Source organism: Thalassophryne amazonica, chromosome 12 (assembly GCF_902500255.1).
Source record: "Thalassophryne amazonica chromosome 12, fThaAma1.1, whole genome shotgun sequence".
NCBI classification, from domain to species: Eukaryota; Metazoa; Chordata; class Actinopteri; order Batrachoidiformes; family Batrachoididae; genus Thalassophryne; species Thalassophryne amazonica.
Window position 1 is genome coordinate 41,198,393 of NC_047114.1, and position 17,999 is coordinate 41,216,391.

The window sequence follows — 17,999 nt, forward strand, 5'->3', positions numbered from 1 at the left end:
AAGCTTAAGGTTACTGAGTTATGAGGAGTTCATGAGTCTAACGGCAGAGGGGAAGAAACTGTTCTTATGACGGGAGGTTCTGGTCCGGATGGACCGTAGCCTCCTGCCCGAGGGGAGTGGTTTGAACAGACCGTGTGCAGGGTGAGAAGGGTCAGCTGTGATCCGACCTGCTCGGCCCAGAGTCCTGGAGACGTGCAGGTCGTGGAGAGATGGAAGGCTACAGCCAATCACCTTCTCAGCAGAGGCCACAATGCGCTGCAGTCTGTGTCTGTCCCTGGCTGTGGCCCCGGCGTACCACACCGTGATGGAGGAGCAGAGGATGGACTCGATGATGGCCATGTAGAACTGCACCATCAGCTGGACAGGCAGCTTGGCCTTCTTCAGCTGCCGCAGGAAGTACATCCTCTGCTGGGCCTTCTTGATGAGGGAGCTGATGGTTGACTCCCACTTGAGGTCCTGGGTGATGGTGGTGCCGAGGAAGCGGTGACAGACCACAGTGGTGATGGGGCTGTTGGTGAGGGCGAGGGAGGGTGGGGGGGCTGTGGCTTTCCTGAAGTCCACGATCATCTCCACTGTTTTCTGGGCATTGAGCTCCAAGTTGTTGCTGCTGCACCAGGTCACCAGCCGGTCCACCTCCCTCCTGTAGGCAGACTCATCCCCATCCGAAATGAGTCCGATGAGGGTGGTGTCGTCCGCAAACTTGATGAGTTTTATAGAGTCATGGCTGGAGGTGCAGCAGTTAGTGTAGAGGGAGAAGAGCAGAGGGGAAAGGACACAGCCCTGTGGAGATCCTGTGCTGAGAACCCGAGTGTTTGAGACATTTTTTCCCAGCCTCACACGCTGACTTTGGTCCGTCAGGAAGTCTGTGATCCACCTGCAGGTGGAGTTGGGCACGTGGAGCAGAGAAAGCTTGTCCTGGAGCAAAGCTGGAAGGATGGTGTTGAATGCAGAGCTGAAGTCCACAAACAGGATCCTAGCATAGGTTCCTGGGGAGTCCAGGTGCTGCAGGATGGAGTGCAGGGCCAGGTTTATGGTGTCATCTACAGACCTGTTGGCTCTGTAGGCAAACTGCAGGGGGTCCAGGATGGGGTCGGTGATGGACTTCAGGTGGGATAAAACCAGGCGTTCGAAGGTCTTCATGACTACAGACGTGAGAGCCACAGGCCTGTAGTCATTAAGTCCAGTGATGCGCGGTTTCTTGGGGACTGGAACTATGATTGAGGACTTGAAACAGACTGGAACATGGCATGACTCCAGGGAGGATTTGAAGATCCCCGTGAAGACTGGGGCCAGCTCATCAGCGCAGTGTCTCAGGGTGGCAGGAGAGACACAGTCTGGGCCCGGGGCCTTACGTGGATTCAGCCTTTTGAAATGTCTCCTCACGTCCTCCTCTTGGACCGAGAGGGCAACAGGGGGAGTGGGGAGGGCAGCAGTGAGAGGGGGGAGGTCCAGAGTGTTTGAATATCAATTGTGTGGGGGGTGGGGAGGTGTGAGTCCTTGTCTTCAAACCGTGAATAGAAGACGTTCAGGTCGTTGGCCAGCTTGAGGTTGTCAATAGAACGAGGTGCTTTGGGCTTGTAGTTGGTGATCTCTTTCAACCCCCTCCACACAGAGGCTGAGTCAGTGGCAGAGAACCTTTGCTGCAGACGTGAACTGTACATGGATTTAGCCTTTGCCACCTCCTTGCTAAATCTGTACTTTGCACCTCTATAGCTGTCTCTGTCTCCTTCTCTGAAAGCCACCTCTTTCTGCTGACGGAGCTGCTGGAGTTTAGGTGTGAACCAGGGCTTGTCATTGTTATATCTCACCCTGGTACGCTGTGGGATGATGCTGTCTTCGCAGAAATGAATATATGATGTCACAGTGTCCGTGTAGTCATCTAGACTGTCTGTTGAAGCCTCAAACATATCCCGATCCGTGGTGGCCAAGCACGTGCATAGCTCCTCTACAGCTTCATTGCTCCACATTTTAGACGTCCTCACAACAGGTTTAGAGAGTTTAAGTCTCTGTCTGTACGTGGGGATCAAGTGGACCATCACGTGATCTGAGAGTCCCAAAGCTGCACGGGCCACCGCGCGGTAGGCGCCGCTCACTGTCGTGTAACAATGATCTAACGTGCTCCCTTCTCTGGTCAGGCATTTAACAAACTGTTTGTATTTTGGTAATTCCTGACTGAGATTCCCTTTGTTAAAATCACCGAGAATTATAACAAGAGAGTCCGGAAAGTCTCTCTCCACGCTCATAATCTGATCCGCGAGCGCGCCCTCGGCCTCGTGCACGTCCGCACTCGGTGGAATATACACAGAGCAAAGTATGAAAGAGTTAAACTCACGTGGAGAGTAGAACGGTCTGCAGTTTATGAGGAGATATTCCAGAGAGGGACACCAGTGTTGGGAGATCACAGTCACATCGGAGCACCAGACGTTGTTGATATAGAAGCAGAGTCCTCCCCCTCTAGTTTTTCCACCAGAGAGTGCTCGGTCTCTGTCTGTGCGGAGGAGTTGGAAGCCCTCTAGTTGGAGCGCGCAGTCCGGTGTCTGTGCATTTAACCACGTCTCCGTGAAGCACAGTACACAAGATGAGGAGAAATCTCTATTCTTCTTCATCAGCAGTGCCAGCTCATCCATCTTGTTGTGGAGTGAGCAGACGTTGGAGAGAAATATCCCAGGTAGGGGCGTGCGCGTGCCCCTTCGTCTGAGGCACACGAGAGCTCCAGTGCGTTTCCCTCTCTGCCGTCGTCTCACTTTTTTGGCCAAAAAGTGAACCAGTTCAGCTGCAGGCACTAAAAAAACTGGCGTAATGTCCGTGGGTGTTGATGATTTGATGTTTAGAAGCTCCTCGCGGGTGTAGGGACACGATGACACACGATTCACGCACAAAAACAGACAAAACAGGGAGCACCAGAATACCAGGGCGCCTTCAAGTGGCGCCATCTTGGAAGGGAATACAGAGGTTGTTCAGACGTATACACCCATACAATGTTGTCAGGCACATATCTCATAGTGTGGCTACAATTTTCCAGCAATATTTTCACAAACAGTCTTTCCCGAACCACTTGGTCCAACGATGAGACAGGAGAATAGGGGTTGAAGTCTGGGGTCAAACTCCACCATATTTCCCAAGTGAGACATGTTTCAAAATCTGAATGGTTCGGTTTCCCCGTCCTTTAAAAGATGCCGCTTGTCATACACCACCCTGAAGGATTTTTGAAATGACACGTTTGAAAACTGAAACTGCTTTTATGACGTTTAATTCCCTGCTTCGGTGTTTTGATAGATGCAGCGAGGGCGGGGTCTTTTATATAACCCTCGACCAGATCTTTGACGCTGTCAAAGTTTATTTTATGACAGCTGTCGTGGGTTTGAGTGATCCCCTTCACACGCATGACTGTTTTACCTCGTACGGTTTTATATGCGTAACTTTTAGGCCCCGCTGCTGCAAACTCTGTGATGACGTTGCCGCTCAACTCGTCGGTGAGCTGCCCCAGATAATTACCGGTAGGCAGCGGGGTTTCACCCCGCCTACAAACGTAAATCAGGCTATCGGTATCATAATACAGAATCCTGTCAGGATTTGCCACAGCCTCCATAAAACCGTACAAGGTCAAACGCGCGTACGCCGTTGTAAACGCTGCGATGAAAATATTGACGGCTTTACCCGGTCGGCTCATGTACCACGGGCCATACCTCCATTGAACCATAGCCACCTGACTGCTGAGGAATGTTAGATATGTGACCTCGTACTCTTCAGAAAACAGATACCTGAACAGATCGTCAGCGTTTTTAACGAACGCGGTCTGCGTCAGATTTGACCTCTGGGTGAATTTCACCCAGAAGGAGTTGAGGCAGATCTTAGCCATCTGTCGTTTTGCCGGATTGTGTCTGATTTTTTCTGGGTCTAAACGAATCTTCTGATTCAGCCAGTAGTCCGTGATATATTTTTCTCTGCTCTCGGGGTCTTTATCAAATTCGGGAGGGAAACCGGAGGCTTCCTGCTTGTGTTTTAAGAAGGTGTTTATGTACCCCTCAAAGATTTTATCACTTTTTTCCTCAAAATGCCAGACTTCAAAAATCTTAGCTACAATGTAGCCTGTATCCAGAGCTTTGTGGAATTCCGGGCTCGCCCACGTCCCCGACAGAGCTCTCTGCTGCTGGCTGTGTGTGCACGCTCCCGCTTGATTATTTTCATCAGCGCAGGTGTGACACAGAGTAAACACCAGTTTACCATGAGGAGTTCTGTGTGGGAGGACGGGGAATTTTAGCCCCCGGGGCGGATACACGACGGCTTTGATGAGGCCGAAGTAAGTCCTGGGGTCTCGGAAATTTCTGTCGATAATTTCCGGATGCCCCGTGGGATATGTGAAATTTATGTTAACATAAGGATACAGCGAGGTCACGTTGACGTAATAGACCCTCTCATCTTGCTTAGCCGTGTACCTCAGACGGGATGCGCAAGTCCGACCGCCGTATAAAGCGTTGCGAGGTTCGAGGGGCGGCGGTAACCCCCTGCGGCTGAGGAAATGGCGAATGCTCTCATCCCTCATCCCTTAGCCTCATTTCAAGCCACTGATGCTCCCAAATTACGGTGAGGGTGACACCCGGCATAGCCTGCAGAAAGGCTATTTTTTTTCCGACACACTGCGTGGAGCTCTCCAAATGAGGTGTTTGTGAGAGGGTTTATTTTGTGCTGTGTAAAACACATTGCACACCCGTGGTAAAAACACCCGAGAAACTCCCACACTTTTATCCGCCCGTCAATCTGAGCATACCCATCAACATAATAACCTCCTATTTTTTTCTCCCCCCTGTTTAGAGCGTGATCGATGGCAATGTTTTGTGTCTCAGCAACCCATTCTAACCACTGCACGGCCACGTCCGAATATTTTTTATGCTTCGTTCTATAATTGTCGGCGGAGGGGATCGCCAGCGTTTTTGGAGCGAGAAAGTTAGTTTGGAAGACTTTCATACACGCCGAGGCGATTGTGACACAGGTTAAAGGATCCACATGTGTTTCAGCGATGAATTCAGCCATAAATTTGGAGCAGAAATTAAATTCCTCTCTTTCTCCCTCTGACATATTTGCAACCCCGTAAGCCGCAGAGTCAGGGTATGGCCCGACATAGTTCAGATTTTTTTCTGAACTGAACAGGTGCGGAAAGTAACCTTTGCGGGCGATTTCGTCTTTCAGATGGATTCCCATGGCTTTAGGCATCTGAGATAAGCGCATTGTAAGGAAAAATAACGAGTCTATATATTTCTGTTTACACGGCGTCTGTCATGAGTAATAGTTTACTCCCGGTCATAATCACAGCGGGGGTTACGCCCTGCTGGACTAAATACTTTAGAAGCAGATAGCCGTCAAAACCTTTTGAGTTGTGAGCGATGAACGTATTCTTTGAATTTTCTAATTCTAAAATGTTTAAATAAGAGGGCTACGCAGTCTGTCCCCCATGCGCTCCAAAAATCACCCGTCTTTGTTACAGCGCTGACGTAAAACGGCATGTGTTCCCCGTTATTATCGACATACGTTTCAAAGTCATAAAAAACGTATTTCTCTGAATGCGTCTCTTCAGCTTTGAGTGGCGTCATATAGCAGAGGTGACCCTCGCTCGGCTCCTGGAGAGCCTCGCCACATATATGACACCTCTTCTGCTTACACATGTGCGGAGCGCTGTTTTTAGAAAATGCTATGTAATACTTGCGTTTACATCGAGGGCATTTTTTTCTGTTATCACACACATTAACGAACTTACCGGCAGAAGGATGATACTTTGGTTGTTTATGCAGGCTGTAACAGGCGGGCGAGTGACACTTCTTGTTACATTCGCTGCAGAATACCGGGTTATTTTTCTTGTAACACTGTGTGGATTCACAAATTTTACAATATGATGGACAGTTATGGGAAGCAGGGTTATTGTACCCCTCAAAGCAAAACACATACATATTTCACTCCCAAAAATCTCTTTAAATCGGTGATTCCGTAAAATTATTATTAAACAGAAAAACAAAAAGAGTTTTCTGCTGCATCGGTATTCCTGTTTGGAATTTTGTCAGCTTTCTCTCCCCTTCAGGTCTGAAAAACACCACAATTTTACAACCCAGAACGTTTTCAAATTTTCCCACCTGCTCTAAAGATACCGGCGTAGCAGCCGTTAATCCGACGCTAATTTGTAACGCCTGCCTGCGCTACTCCGCCTCCTGGGTAGTCAGATGAGGATTCAATAATTGAACGAGGTTTATCGCGAAACATAAACTGTTGTCAGGATTATACACGATATTAAGGCATTTGGATTTTTTCCTCAGAACCTCGTTATGGAGGAGGTCATCTATTCTGCGTTTCCCCGTGCCGTTCTGGTTGCGGATGACTTGGACCACTAATTCAAGACTCATCGGATAAAATGTTGGAATTAGATTGTATCAGTCGTTCTAGCAGATTTTGGAAGCCCGTCACATCGGCCGCGTCGTTATATGAGCTGATCAAAACGGCCTTGTTGTAGACTGAGTCCTCACGAATCTCCGTTTGGATAAAGTCCCCGGCCCTGGCGTGTGTTAAAGCCTTTTCAACCCAGTTCTGAAGAGTCCCAACGACGTTACGATAAAATTCCGCATAGTTGGGAATTTCGTTGACGCGGTGGAAATTTAGAGGCTGCCTGATTTCGATATTGTTAAAAGCCAGTCTCCTGATGATGTTAGCAGCCCCACCGCCCGTCATGGGAGAATGTCGGCTGGACCCTGGTCGTGCATCATCCCCGCTTTCCATCAAAACAGAGATTGCCGCGTTTATCGGGGTTAAACGAGCTCTGTTTAAAATATCTTCTCCGCACGCATTGCGCGGGGAGGGACTTCTTAAAGGTGAAAAAATGCACGTGCCGTTAGGCATTTGATTTAATTCATCCACCGCTGATTGGACGTGAGGATTAACTTCGCACGTGAGGAGGTTTACGGCATTATTTAGAGGAGTGAGAAGTATTTGGTTCAGCGCTGCGGGACCGGACTCGTCTCGAGGCGGGGTGTGCGGGGGGTCAGGGGGCTCTTCAGTATCAGACTGGACCATCGAATTTATCGCGTTAATCGCTGAAATGATGTAGGGGTTAATTTCTTCTGATTCTCGTTCAGCCGCCAAATTGTTAAGAGCATCATTTAGCGGTGTTAAACGAACACGGCTTAAAAGTCTCTCTCCAGACTCAATGTTATTTCGAGGCGGCGAATTTAACGCCTCGGGTAATGGGCCATCTGTTCCAGGAGCGCTCCCTGCTGAGTCGATTATTGAAGCATTTAAATCTAATACCCGTCCGAAGTTATTTTCCCAGCCTGAATTCTCTCCTTCCATCTTTTAAAAGCCGTACCAGGATGAATCTACCTCAAGAAAATCATTTAATATACCTCTTCAAAATGAATTCTCCCGTTCCATCGGAATAAGAAAAAAACAAACAAACTACACATTTTCCAACAAGCTGCGAGATGAGATTAATCCCAGCTCAGAATATCTTCGAGCCTTGCGTCTTGGTGGAAAATAGATGGTCTCCCTCCAGCGCGAGCTGAAAAAAAAAAGAGAAAAACGTTAGTTATTAAATATTTAAAATAAATAAATAAATAAACTCCGACTCCTTACCGTGTAAATCCGTGGATCGTTTTATGGTTCTCTGCCGCTGACCCGTTTCTCCACTGGCTGTAACAGAAAAAAATCGGGTTATTCCAGAGTTTTAAATGTGATTTAATGTCGGTCGGTGTACTTACATCTGCGTGGTGAAGTCGGGGCTTCCAGCCTTCGAACTTCTTCAGGGGGCTCTGACTTGATTTCTAGAATTAAAATAAATAAATAAATAAATAAAAAAGCAGCGCCCTTGCAACCAGATATTCTGTAATATTTCAAATATATTACCGAGGCCGGGTCCAAACGCACTCTAGAGCGTCTGCGTGGCTTTGTCTAAAAAAAGACACTGTTTCAGACCCCGTGCATCATTTAAAAAACAGTCATTTCTATCAAAATGATTACTTAAATCACTTACCCTGAAAGCTGATATGGTTTTCGCATTCTGCTCGAAGACAAGAAAACTTAATTAAACAACATAGTTTTTCAGGACCAGGGGATTTTTTTTTACCGCAAATTAATTCTATTTTATACCCATCGCGGGGTCCTGGCGCCTTCTCTCTTCACTTGTCGCAGTGGAAATGAGCGGTGACTCCTTCCCACAGGGGGATGTTACTGAGAAGAAACTTTGTTTTTCCGCCTTCATCACCTCGGGCGGTATCAGTGATCAGCGGGTGTCCCGCAGCCCCTGATCGACCGGGTAATATCTTAAACTGCATCTATCGTGACTAAGAATAAGCTTTGTTTTCCCGTCTTCAAACAAGCCCAGCGAACGACCCCGTCATCAGGAAATTGGATGTAATAAAACATTCAAGCTTCAACCAAAGATTCAAGCTTCTCTACTATGTTATAAAAGACCATCCGGCGTGACACCCCCGCTGTGCAGGTCACACACACACACACACACACACACACACACGCACACGCACACGCACACGCACACGCACACACACACACACACACACACACGCACACACACACACACACACACACACACACACACACACACACACACACACACACACACACACACACACACACGCACACAAACACCCTCAGACAGACACACACGCACACACCTAGCATCTGCAACAAGTATTACAGCTGTGGGGTCATGTTTCTGTGAGGAGCTCTATGCGTGGGTATTTTTGGCTGTCTTGCTGCAAAGACTTCCAGCCATTACAGCCGAGAGACGGTTATTTTTAATCCTTCTTTAATTTAAGAGTTAAAAAACAGAAAAGGAGATGCTTTAATTTAAGAATTAAAAAATATTAAAGGGGTATTAAAATATTCGTGTTTAATCAGTAAATTGAAGAAAACCTCCCATACTTGTGTAAAAGATACGGGTATTTTTTTAATCCTTCTTTAATTGAGGAATTAAAAACCATAAAAGGACGCGCTTTAATTTAAGAATTAAAAAATATTAAAGGGGTATTAAATATTAGACACTGATTTATTTATGTTTAATTATTTCAGAATTAGTTAATTCTTTAATTAATACATTAAAAAAGATCTAGGTATTTTTTTAATCGTTCTTTAATTCATGAAATAAAAGGACATTAAAATATTAGACCCGGGTGGGATGAGAGGTAGGGCTTGGAGGCGGAGCTTGGGGCGGGGTTAGGGGCGGAGCGTGTGGGTGGGGTTAGGGGAGGGGCTTTGGGTGGGGCTAGGGGAGGGGCTAGCGGGTGGGGTCTGTGGATGGGCTAGGGGCAGGGCTTGGGGCGGGGTTAGGGGCGGGGTTAGGGGCAGGGCATAGTGATATAGTCGATTCGGATTGGCTGTGACGTCATAAGGGGTGGGGTTAGGGGCGGGGCTTAGTGACAGTCGATTCTGATTGGCTGACATGGCCATAAATCAGTTTTTGACATAAGGTGTCTCAGCTTACTCTCTAGCATCCTTATGTTCGAACATGGTGTTCATTATGGACAGTCCGTGACTAGCACAGAAGTCCAATAACAAACTACCATTCGGGTTTAGATCAGGGAGGCCGTTCCTCCCAATCACACCTCTCCAGGTGTCTCTGTTATTGCCCACGTGTGCGTTGAAGCAGAACAATGGAGTCCCCCACTGGAGCCCCATATAGGACTCCATTCAGGGACTCCAAGAAGGCCGAATACTCCAAAATGCTGTTCGGTGCATATGCACAAACAACAGTCAGAGTTTAAATTCTACACACTGTAGCTTTAAACTGGTGGTGCATTTTTGTGCATATATGCAGTCCTTTGGTGTTGGAGGGAAGGGTGACTGCATCCTGAGGGAGTTCATTATCAAGATGTTTTGGGAGGGAGGGGGTGCTATTGCACAGTCCGGTGGATTTTGCACGTGTGCTCGAGCCATCTTTCAAATGACGAGTTCAAAGAGGTGGTGGGTGGGGTCTGACATGAATATGTTAATTGGTACCTTCAGTTCCTTCTTAATAACATCACATGTACTTGATCATAAATTTAAAAAATGGTGGTGTTAGATGAAATAGTGATCTGTAATTATTCCAGAGTGACAGCTGACTCAGATCTATATACCACACATTTAATAATTCATCAGCACACCACAGCTGCTGAAATGTAAATGAGTGCTGGATATGACTAGATTATCACCATCATTTCCTCCCTACTGTACTGGCATGAAACAAACTGTGTTCCTCCTACAATGTTACATATATCAAAAATGGGCCCATGTTATTTTCGCTATTCAGAGTTTATCTTAATAAAGACAGCAGCGCTGTGACATCACAGCAGCGTGAATGATTCTGTGACAACTGTAATGATAATTATCTAGATATTTTATTTGGACAGGTTTGTTGGTTCTTGTACACCTCCAGAGTGATAGTAAAAAAAAAAAAAACTAAACAAAAAAACAACAAAACTTATAACGAAGCCACATTTTGACCATTTTAAATACCACTGCATGGACGTAAGATACCCGTATTTAATTAATTTGTCCAATGTACCAAGAGGAGTGCACAGAGTGCGCTAATGTTAGAGCAAATACATAGAGCAACAGATGCCATTATTGAGTTTTTTATGTAGGTAACAGCAAACAAAATTTAACATTTATTGATCAGAGAATAAATGTGTCTGCTCAGACAGACAAACGTTTGGGCACCCCTGAAAATTTTCATGACTTTCCTTTATAAATCGTTGGTTGTCTGGATCAGAAATTTCAGTTAAATATATCATATAGTAGACAAACGCATTGATATTTGAGAAGTGAAATGAAGTTTCTAGTATTTACAGTATGTGTGCAATAATTATTTAAACAAAATTAGGCACATGCATAAATTTGGGCACCCCAACATAAAAAACATATCAATATTTAGTAGATCCTACTTTTGCAGAAATAACAGCCTCTAAGCGCTTCCTATGGCTTCCAACGAGAGTCTGGATTCTGGTTGAAGGTATTTTGGACCACTCTTCTTTACAAAACATCTCCAGTTCAGTCAGATTTGTTGGTTTCCAACAACAAGCATGGACACCCCACTTAAAAATCATACCACAGATTTTCAATTATATTCAGGTCTGGGGACTGAGATGGCCATTGCAGAATGTTGTACTTGTTCCTCTGCATGACTGAAAGTGTTCTGACAGGACATCAGTGTGGCGTGCAGGGGATGGGAGATGTTGTCCCAGATGGTGAGCAGTTTTACTGTTGAACAACTGAAGTCGTACATCAAGCAAGAATGGGAAAGAATTCCACCTACAAAGCTTCAACAATTAGTGTCCTTAGTTCCCAAACACATTGAATGTTGTTAGAAGGAAAGGTGATGTAACACAGTGGTAAACATACCACTGTCCCAGCTTTTTTGAAATGTGTTGTGTTGTGTGTTGGGGGGTTTGGCTGGATGTTTTTGTGTTGTTTTCTTTTCTTTGCTCTCCAGGTGGTATGCAAACTGGTTTTTGTCTGTGGAGACGGTGCTGGCAGAAGAATCCTTCACCCTCATCAACATTATTGGCTGCACTTGTGGAGGATGTTCACGTGCAGGCCTAATGACTCGCAGCACCTGTGGATGATGCTCATGTGCAGACTTAAGGACTTTCAGCTGAAGCAGATAATTAGATGGCGTTCTGCATTTAAGACATGAGTGGTTCAAGCAGAATTGTCGGGAACTCGACCTTGTGACGTTCGTTTGTGAGACGCTGAGGACCGCGCCTGGGTTTGACACATCGTGCCTGTGAAGGAGGACGGGTGAGGGACACATGCTGTCAGCACACATCAGAGGTGATTGATTGTCTGAATAAGTGTAATAGTAATTTGGTATTTTGTTACGCAGTATATTTGAGCATTGATGAGAATTGTGCAGCTCGCTTCTCACGGCCGTGGCGTGCGGACTGATGATCCTCCACCTGTTGTGAGAAGCTGCTCATTTACATAAAGCTTAAAGTCAGACCTGAATGTGTTGCTGATAGCGTGTGCTTTTGAAGGATATTAGTTATAGCTGTTGACTTACCTCACCTCTTCTATCTTTCACAGAGTCAGTTTGTCGTGTCCACCTGGGGGGTGTTTGGCAGTGAATTTGAGTCCAGAAGCGTCGGGCTTCGATCCCTTTGGGCGCTGGAGAGTGCGCCGTCCTTCACTCCACCAGACAAGCTATATATTATGTTGTACACACTTATTGCACGGAAAGGGAAATAAATGTTTTGTTTTTGGAACCGCTTTCTGGTTATTTAGCACTGGGTTCAGTCAGACGCAGGTCCGCTCCTCAACCCGCGTCGGCACATAACAGTGTTGCAGGCATCCATTTCAAAATGAGCAAATATTTACACAGAAACAATAAAGTTTATCAGTTTGAACATTAAATCTCTTGTCTTTGTGGTGTATTCAATTGAATATAGGTTGAAGAGGATTTGCAAATCATTGTTTTTATTTACATTTTTAAAAACGTCCCAACTTCATTGGAATTGGGGTTGTAAACCACTCCTAAGATTAACACAAGAGTAATGTAATGAACTAAAATTCACATCTAACAGAAGTATTAAAGAAACGGGACTCTGGCAATTGCAGTGATTGAAATGGATTCAATATACCAAAAGCTGTTTTCATCCTCAAAAACAGCACTTTGTATTTCTCTCAACCTTATGGCATAATTTAAAATGGCATAATATCCTATGTGGTGCAGAGTAAAATTACAGTAAAAAATGGCAAATCTTTCCTGTAGCACTACAATATATCAAATCTGTGCTGCAGTAAAACTGTAAGTCTAAATGTAAGAAGTGACAAGTTCTTGTGTCACTGCAAGCTTCATGTATGACACAATGACAGTAGTGTAGATTATTTAGAGCTGAATTACTGTCTGTTATACACACCGGTTCTCCCAATTAAATGAGAGAGAGAGAGAGAGAGAGAGAGAGATACTTTAATGATCTCACAGTGGAGAAATTATGTTTACACTCCAGTTACCTCAGACAGCAATTAGTCCACAGTTATTACTTGTTGACCGTAATAATGGTACACATCAGAACTAAAGACAGCACATACACATTTGACATTGTTTATGTCATAGGTGTCAAACTAATTCCAGAAAGGGCCAAGAGGGTGCAGGTTTTTTTTTTTTTTTTTTTTGCAGCCACTGACTTCACCAGGTGATTTCACTGATTAACATCACTTTGAACAGATGGGAGTGAAATCACCTGGTGGAGTTGGTGGCTGCAAAGAAAACCTGCACCCTCTTGGCCCTTTCTGGAATCAGTTTGACACTTGTGGTTTATCAATCAATCAATCAACTTTTTTTTATATAGCGCCAAATCACAACAAACAGCTGCCCCAAGGCGCTTTATATTGTAAGGCAAGGCCATACAACAATCATGAAAAACCCCAACGGTCAAAACGACCCCCTGTGAGCAAGCACTTGGCAACAGTGGGAAGGAAAAACTCCCTCTTAACAGGAAGAAACCTCCAGCAGAACCAGGCTCAGGGAGGGGCAGTCTTCTGCTGAGACTGGTTGGGGCTGAGGGAAAGAACCAGGAAAAAGACATGCTGTGGAGGGGGGCAGAGATCGATCACTAATGATTAAATGCGGAGTGATGCATACAGAGCAAAAAGAGAAAGAAACAGTGCATCATGGGAACCCCCCCACAGTCTACGTCTAAAGCAGCATAACCAAGGGATAGTCCAGGGTCACCCGATCCAGCCCTAACTATAAGCCTTAGCGAAAAGGAAAGTTTTAAGCCTAATCTTAAAAGTAGAGAGGGTATCTGTCTCCCTGATCTGAATTGGGAGCTGGTTCCACAGGAGAGGAGCCTGAAAGCTGAAGGCTCTGCCTCCCATTCTACTCTTACAAACCCTAGGAACTACAAGTAAGCCTGCAGTCTGAGAGCGAAGCGCTCTATTAGGGTGATATGGTACTACGAGGTCCCTGAGATAAGATGGGACCTGATTATTCAAAACCTTATAAGTAAGAAGAAGAATTTTAAATTCTATTCTAGAATTAACAGGAAGCCAATGAAGAGAGGCCAACACGGGTGAGATATGCTCTCTCCTGCTAGTCCCCGTCAGTACTCTAGCTGCAGCATTTTGAATTAACTGAAGGCTTTTTAGGGAACTTTTAGGACAACCTGATAATAAAGAATTACAATAGTCCAGCCTAGAGGAAATAAATGCATGAATTCGTTTTTCAGCATCACTCTGAGACAAGACCTTTCTGATTTTAGAGATATTGCGTAAATGCAAAAAGGCAGTCCTACATATTTGTTTAATATGCGCTTTGAATGACATATCCTGATCAAAAATGACTCCAAGATTTCTCACAGTATTACTAGAGGTCAGGGAAATGCCATCCAGAGTAAAGATCTGGTTAGACACCATGCTTCTAAGATTTGTGGGGCCAAGTACAATAACTTCAGTTTTATCTGAGTTTAAAAGCAGGAAATTAGAGGTCATCCATGTCTTTATGTCTGTAAGACAATCCTGCAGTTTAGCTAATTGGTGTGTGTCCTCTGGCTTCATGGATAGATAAAGCTGGGTATCATCTGCGTAACAATGAAAATTTAAGCAATACCGTCTAATAATACTGCCTAAGGGAAGCATGTATAAAGTGAATAAAATTGGTCCTAGCACAGAACCTTGTGGAACTCCATAATTAACTTTAGTCTGTGAAGAAGATTCCCCATTTACATGAACAAACTGTAATCTATTAGACAAATATGATTCAAACCACCGCAGCGCAGTGCCTTTAATACCTATGACATGCTCTAATCTCTGTAATAAAATTTTATGGTCAACAGTATCAAAAGCAGCACTGAGGTCCAACAGAACAAGCACAGAGATAAGTCCACTGTCCGAAGCCATAAGAAGATCATTTGTAACCTTCACTAATGCTGTTTCTGTACTATGATGAATTCTAAAACCTGACTGAACCTCTTCAAATAGACCATTCCTCTGCAGGTGATCAGTTAGCTGTTTTACAACTACCCTCTCAAGAATCTTTGAGAGAAAAGGAAGGTTGGAGATTGGCCTATAATTAGCTAAAATAGCTGGGTCAAGAGATGGCTTTTTAAGTAATGGTTTAATTACTGCCACCTTAAAAGCCTGTGGTACATAGCCAACTAACAAAGATAAGTTGATCATATTTAAGATTGAAGCATTAAATAATGGTAGGACTTCCTTGAGCAGCCTGGCAGGAATGGGGTCTAATAAACATGTTGATGGTTTGGATGAAGTAACTAATGAAAATAACTCAGACAGAACAATCGGAGAGAAACAGTCTAACCAAATACCGGCATCACTGAAAGCAGCCAAAGATAACGATACATCTTTGGGATGGTTATGAGTAATTTTTTCTCTAATAGTCAAAATTTTGTTAGCAAAGAAAGTCATGAAGTCATTACTAGTTAAAGTTAATGGAATACTCAGCTCAATAGAGCTCTGACTCTTTGTCAGCCTGGCTACAGTGCTGAAAAGAAACCTGGGGTTGTTCTTATTTTCTTCAATTAGTGATGAGTAGAAAGATGTCCTAGCTTTACGGAGGGCTTTTTTATAGAGCAACAAACTCTTTTTCCAGGCTAAGTGAAGATCTTCTAAATTAGTGAGACGCCATTTCCTCTCCAACTTACGGGTTATCTGCTTTAAGCTACGAGTTTGTGAGTTATACCACGGAGTCAGACACTTCTGATTTAAAGCTCTCTTTTTCAGAGGAGCTACAGCATCCAAAGTTGTCTTCAATGAGGATGTAAAACTATTAACGAGATACTCTAACTCCCTTACAGAGTTTAGGTAGCTACTCTGCTCTGTGTTGGTATATGACAATAGAGAACATAAAGAAGGAATCATATCCTTAAACCTAGTTACAGCGCTTTCTGAAAGACTTCTAGTGTAATGAAACGTATTCCCCACTGCAGGGTAGTCCATCAGGGTAAATGTAAATGTTATTAAAAAATGATCAGACAGAAGGGAGTTTTCAGGGAATACTGTTAAGTCTTCTATTTCCATACCATAAGTCAAAACAAGATCTAAGATATGATTAAAGTGGTGGGTGGACTCATTTACTTTTTGAGCAAAGCCAATAGAGTCTAATAATAGATTAAATGCAGTGTTGAGGCTGTCATTCTCAGCATCTGTGTGGATGTTAAAATCGCCCACTATAAGTATCTTATCTGAGCTAAGCACTAAGTCAGACAGAAGGTCTGAAAATTCACAGAGAAACTCACAGTAACGACCAGGTGGACGATAGATAATAACAAATAAAACTGGTTTTTGGGACTTCCAATTTGGATGGAAAAGACTAAGAGACAAGCTTTCAAATGAATTCAAGCTCTGTCTAGGTTTTTGATTAATTAATAAGCTGGAATGGAAGATTGCTGCTAATCCTCCGCCCCGGCCCGTACTACGAGCATTCTGACAGTTAGTGTGACTCGGGGGTGTTGACTCATTTAAACTAACATATTCATCCTGCTGTAACCAGGTTTCTGTTAGGCAGAATAAATCAATACGCTGATCAATTATTATATCATTTACCAACAGGGACTTAGAAGAGAGAGACCTAATGTTTAATAGACCACATTTAACTGTTTTAGTCTGTGGTGCAGTTGAAGGTGCTATATTATTTTTTCTTTTTGAATTTTTTTGCTTAAATAGATTTTTGCTGGTTATTGGTGGTCTGGAAGCAGGCACCGTCTCTACGGGGATGGGGTAATGAGGGGATGGCAGGGGGAGAGAAGCTGCAGAGAGGTGTATAAGACCACAGCTCTGCCTCCTGGTCCCAACGCTAGACAGTCACAGTTTGGAGGATCCAAAAAAATTGGCCAGATTTCTAGAAATGAGAGCTGCTCCATCTAAAGTGGGATGGATGCCGTCTCTCCTAACAAGACCAGGTTTTCCCCAGAAGCTTTGCCAATTATCAATGAAGCCCACCTCATTTTTTGGACACCACTCAGACAGCCAGCAATTCAAGGAGAACATGCGGCTAAACATGTCACTCCCGGTCTGATTGGGGAGGGGCCCAGAGAAAACAACAGAGTCCGACATTGTTTTTGCAAAGTTACACACCGATTTAATGTTAATTTTAGTGACCTCCGATTGGCGTAACCGAGTGTCATTACTGCCGACGTGAATTACAATCTTACCAAATTTACGCTTAGCCTTAGCCAGCAATTTCAAATTTCCTTCAATGTCGCCTGCTCTGGCCCCCGGAAGACAATTGACAATGGTTGCTGGTGTCGCTAACTTCACATTTCTCAAAACAGAGTCGCCAATATCCAGAGTTTGATCCTCGGCGAGTGTATCGTCGAGTGGGGAAAAACGGTTAGAGATGTGCACGGGTTGACGGTGTACACGGGGCTTCTGTTTAGGGCTACGCTTCCTCCTCACAGTCACCCAGTCGGCCTGCTTTCCCGACTGCCCGGGATCCGCCAGGGGGGAACTAACGGTGGCTAAGCCACCTTGGTCCGCACCGACTACAGGGGCCTGGTTAGCTGTAGAATTTTCCACGGTGCGGAGCCGAGTCTCCAATTCGCCCAGCCTGGCCTCCAAAGCTACGAATAAGCTGCACTTATTACAAGTACCGTTACTGCTAAAGGAGGCCGAGGAACAGCTAAACATTTCACAACCAGAGCAGAAAAGTGCAGGAGAGACAGGAGAAGCCGCCATGCTAAATCGGCTAAAAGCTAGTAGCTACGCAACCTAGTGGATTCCTAAAAACACGCAAAGTGAATAATGTGTAAATAATTTAGAGGTGATTCAGCAGAAGGAGTGCTTTAGTTAAGGCACCAGACAGGCCATGAAGCAGCACAAGTAACGCACGGCAACAGCGAACGCACGACAACGGTGCAAAAATAAAATAAAAATCCACTAGACAGGCTGTGGAGCAGCACAGGTAACACACGACAACAGTGGTAGAAAATAAAATAAAAATCCACTAGACAGGCTGCGGAGCAGCACAGGTAACACACAACAACGGTGGTAAAAAAAAAATAAAA

The 17,999-nt window shown here is 44.6% G+C and overlaps 1 long non-coding RNA gene across 1 annotated transcript; it reads right to left on the reverse strand.

Annotated features, from left to right (window-relative positions):
- Positions 1–7,450: 7,450 nt before the first annotated feature.
- On the reverse strand, positions 7,451–7,786 carry LOC117521419. Its single transcript, XR_004563935.1, has 3 exons — positions 7,737–7,786; positions 7,612–7,668; positions 7,451–7,537 (listed from the first exon to the last, which is right to left on the reverse strand). It is a non-coding gene; the product is annotated as an uncharacterized LOC117521419 (long non-coding RNA).
- Positions 7,787–17,999: the final 10,213 nt, after the last annotated feature.